Genomic DNA, 5,199 nt, shown 5'->3' with positions numbered 1-5,199 from the left:
TGGTTACGCTCAGTTTCTTACGTTCCCAGGTTCTTTTCTGCTAGTCTTCTCTCTGCACCGTCGTTACTCATCGCGGTAACATAAAACTAAGTGTACGTCCGCTACCCACGCCACCCATCCTTCTGACGGAGTGCAAATTGTGACATTCCCAATCGCAAGCATCCGAATCCTTCGACGAGCTGTGTCCTTCGTATCTCCCGCGACTGGGCGGAAATTTGGTACATTTTTACCTTCCCTCGGTGAGGTTCATTAAACGACTGCCGGGGTGGAGGGAGGTGTGCGAAGGTAGGCTGGTTTCGGTCGCTTTTCCAACCTTCTCCCTCGAATTTCCCACGACGGTGGTCCCTCGACGGTGGCAGCCGGAAAGGCAAAAGAAAAAGAACGACGCCTCTTCACGATCGATTAGCGGTCGCAACTTTTCGCACGCAACAATTCCCGGTGGAAAAAAGGGCGGAAGGAATCACGGGATGGAAGGGGGGGATGGAAAACGATCTAGTTTTTCCGTTTCACACGTACACACCCACGCACCCGTGGCGGCGGCGCGGGATCTCGTAATTAGTCTTTATGGTCTTTATTGTTAACTTTCTTTGCCATTCCGTGAGCTGCATGTTTTCTTGCTGTTTTTTTCTTTTTCGTGGATCTCTCTCTCTCTCTCTCACTCCTCCTCGTCTCGTTTCAATTACTTTGATGAATTTGATTAGTTTTCTTTGCGGATCTTTTCGTCCTTCTTCTACATGCGTTCCTTTGTTGCTGTTTGTCGTTGCGCGCATTGTTTCGGCACAATGAAAAGCGCAGTTGGTGGCGCTCGGGCGGTTCGTTTTTCCTGACATTCGATATGGCCCTGGTAGGCCATGGAACGCACACACACGCACGCGCGCATGCACAACAGAAATGCTAACATTTTCGGCAATTTGTCATGGCATGCTCCTCTGGGGGAGAGGCATATATTCCACGGGGTGGCGGTTTTATTTTACATTCAGCCGTGCGAGCAAAACAACTGCGAAAAGTAGAAAGTGCTTCTGCCTCGGGGCATTATCTCACCGCGAGCCGGCTCTCGGGAACTGTGGCGTGATAAAAACCGCATCTAAATTTTTCAGCCCCAGCAGGATCGAGAGTGGGGTTTTTCTTTTTCTTCAGCCTTTTTCCGGGGCCCTTGTCTTGTTGGTTGAATGAAATGCTTTTTAAAAATTATGCGCTCCCGGGTGCGCGTTTTCCTTTGTCTTTGGCACGGATGGAAGGGGCGAGGATGGCCACCCGAGGGACGACGTTTTGCAAATCGAAACACCACCCCCGCTTCGGTTCTCGGAAATTCGGCTCTCGAATTCTCACCCCAGATCGGTTAGGATCCCCGGGATGTTCTTCGGGGATCCTCCAGGGCGGCGGATAACTCATGAATAATCTATTTCACGGAGCCAAACCCGCACCAAATGCGACCGCAACGATGCGAATGGGCCTTGTAAGGGGGTGTGCGAAAGAGCTGGAGGAGAATCGGCCAAGTTCGGGAGGTGGGACAAATTTGCGAGAACGCTAGAAGCGATGATGAATTTCGCGCACCAAACGCACCGATATCACGCCGCACGGTGGCAAACCTAATTACGGCCGCGAGGAAAAAGGACGTGCAAAAGGAGAAGGGACGATAGAAATGAAGAACGAAAAAAAGAGAGAAGAAAACACCGACGAGTGATGGGGCAAATTTGATGACCGCCTCCATCACCAAGTGGTCGTGCCGATCTGTCGATCTGACGGAAAGGTGTCGAAAATGTGCCACCATCCATCACCGACCGTCGGCCAGTGCCGATAATTGGAGACTGTCCTGCTGAGCTTCGTGCTCGCGAAAAACTTGCGAAAAACGCCAAAAACCCAACCGTCCACTAAGAGCGGCTAAGTTCGTTATCTCCTCGGTGGCAAAGGAGAACGAACAGGACCTCCGCGGGTGCCATACATCATTTTATTTGCCGCGCGTGACGTGATTTGCACAAGCCCCGTAGTCTGTGGGCCTGTGGGTGGTTCCTTTTTCCGGGGCGGCTATTTACCGGTGACAGATGAGACGCCGCAAGTGACGTACGTAAAGGACTTCGTCACTGGCGTTTTGTGGTCGGTGGTGGTTGGATCCTCCGAATGGTGGACGTGTTTTCCAGGGAAGAAACACTCGCACTCACACGCAATGGGGTTGTGTTGCTTTTCCCTGGATGGGAAGAATCCGGATTGAGGCCATGTGATGGTGGAAACGTGTGACTGAGATTCGAGACCGTCGGATTGGGACGTGCGTGTCGGTCACATTTCGGCAAGATGCACATCATATGTGGGGCTCTCGGTGGGGCTGTTTGAGTCACGTTTCGTTGCCACCGCAAGGTCCATCTTACGGGATTTGGGAAAAGCCAATTGCGTGCGCGAGATGACAGATACTGCAATTAATTTAACCTTTATGCCGTTTGCTGACAAATTACGCTGTTTTGTGATAGTTTGTACCAGATACAAGAAGGGCTTTAATGTAAGTGGTGCGAATGCTATTAAAGGCACACGACGATGCTGCAAACCGAATGCGATCAGCTCAATCAAAGGGTGAAAATTGTATTCATCTTCAGTGTTGCACAAAAGTGCAACAGCATGATGGAGATGTTTTGAAAAATGTAAACCCAAATACGCCACCCCATGCGAGAGCGCCAATTCATCACCCAGCCCGGGTGCGCGCAGGATTTCCATCATTAATCCTGATCGCATAACGTGCACGAGGACCTGGTGATTCGTGGTAGTGCGTGTCCTTTCGCTTCCGGTGCGCTATCCATCTTCATCCTCGAAACGGTGGTGCTTCTCGCTTTCACCACCAATCGGGCCTGAAGGGCTGAGACAATCGAATAACACTCAAACGACCGTAAAAAAAACCGGGAAGAAGCCACGGGCGCAACACGGAAAGGGAAAATAGAAAGGGAAAAAAGAAAGGAAAGGAAAACCAACCCCATGCTCTAACATTCTAACGCAACAAGGCCAACCGTGCACGCGCGTGGAAGTGGAAAAAAGCTCCCTCGGGGGCGGTTCGTCGAAGCAAACAGAAGTCTAAAGTGAAGCAACGAGCTGGCGCACGCAAGGGGAGAAGAAAATACACGACCATGTCGGGGGGGTGCTTCCACTTCCGGTTTCGGTTACGCCAAGCCGTGCTCGGGACTGGGTGACACAAGAAAAAAGAAAAGGAGTGCTTATCGCACCGTCTCCCGCACCAGCCTTATCTAATTCCCGGTTTCTCGCGTTTTTCTCGCATTTTCCTTCCAGGGCGGTTCTGCTGACAGCTCAACAGCGATGCATTAGATTCGTGGGGGTGGCCGTGGATGGAACCGGAAGACGCCGGCGGACGAGCAAACAGCGAATTTGGAGATATAATCTTGAGCGCCGCCGGGCCGGAAAAGCGCACCCACTAAACGAGAGAGCGAGAGAGCGAAAGCGAGAGATAGTGCGCGAGTGATGGAAAAGAAAAAACCGTCGGAAAATTGATCATATACAAAAAAATGCATTACAATAAAAAAACTGAAAAAGTTTCTAAAAAAACAATTGCATGAGGTCATATATATGTCATATCACATATATCTCTCACCATATCATCATCCAATCTCTATATATCTCTCTTTTTAGGTATTTAAATTGTATTTTTCTACTTTATATACAAATTCTTAAAAGAAAAGGTGTGCATAGGTTATTATATTACGTACTTTGTCAATGCATTGTATCAAACTCAAGTTTAAGTATTAGATAAAAGCACCTTACAATCGCAATTGTCGTTGAACACAAAACTAAAACCAACATTGATTTAAATGTTAGTTTATAAGTAAAAATTAATCTATTAAAATATGATAATAGCTTCACTCTTAGTAGCTAGACTTCAAATTATTATGTTTCTACTCCGTGAAAACAATTTTGATAGTACAATAACATAATTTCATTTTATGTTTGCTAGTGGAAAAATCATTGCTTTCCTGAAACGTTCACCTTGCCAATATATCTGCTTCCTTCTTATGCAAATTTGATTACTACTAGTCTGTAGTCCGATTTCTTGTAGTTTGATTTATCCTTCTTATGCTTAATGATATCTAGTGTCTGTAACAGCAGAGTAAATATTTAATCATTTACAACAAAAGGGTAGTATATTAGATCTGAAACCATCCCAGATGGGTTACAAAATAGCAAGATATCATATCAATCATATGAATTCATACAGTGGTGTGAGCAATGGAATATACAAAAAGTTTTGTTGCTGATTAAACATGAAATTGTACATTTACATTTCGTTAAACATTATTTAAATGTTAATTAAAAAAGCAAAAGAAAATCATACTTTTCTATCAAGTTAATATTCTCTTTAAGTTGAATTTTTCTGCACCCTACTCTAAAGATCATTGCATTACCGTAGCATAAATGTAAATGTCGTTATTGAAAAATATGGAATAGAAATATTGAAAAATAGTCAATAGAAAGATTGAAAAGTACCTTTTATGAATTAAATAATTTACATTTCAGGCATTGATGCTTATAAAACAGTTCAGTGCTTCGTTGGTACGGCTCTTACTAGTCAATATTGTACAGTCATGTTCGCTATGTTTGGTACTACAGCGCGTATACCAAAAATATCAAATCTATTTTTAACATATTTGCGGTTCGAAGTGGGTCCGAAGCGTTTTACCATTACATTATCATATATTAACATATGTTATAGGAAAAAAATGGAAGTAAACAATTTTAATCATTTTTTTAAAACATTACCGAAGTCGAAAAACATGATTTTTTTTAGTTTTTTATTTGGTTGTAGCCCTAAAACATGTATCTATATAAAATTTATAATTTTTAATTTACTGTAATTCAAAAGAAGACTAATTTATGTTTCTAATGATTTATAATTTACCTATTTTACACCTCAATGTACTATTAAAATACTAAGTTGAATTGTGGGTACTGACTAGCTGAAATTTGAGCTTTTTGGCAAGCTTTTTTTGACTTTGGAGCTTTGTATCTTCGATACAGATATAAATGCTAGAAGTCTACAATTTCGGAATTTTCTTAGTTAATTATCTGACTTTCAATCGGCAATATCAATTTTAGCATAAGCGAATAAAAAAAAATGGAACTTATGACCGCCCTTGCCCCTACGTGGAGTGGTGAAAAGTGGACAGTGGACGACAGCTCGGTGGCCACGACGGCCCAGCAAGGACAACG

Source organism: Anopheles nili, chromosome 2 (genome assembly GCF_943737925.1).
Source record: "Anopheles nili chromosome 2, idAnoNiliSN_F5_01, whole genome shotgun sequence".
Taxonomy (NCBI): Eukaryota; Metazoa; Arthropoda; class Insecta; order Diptera; family Culicidae; genus Anopheles; species Anopheles nili.
This window is presented reverse-complemented; position numbering follows the sequence as displayed.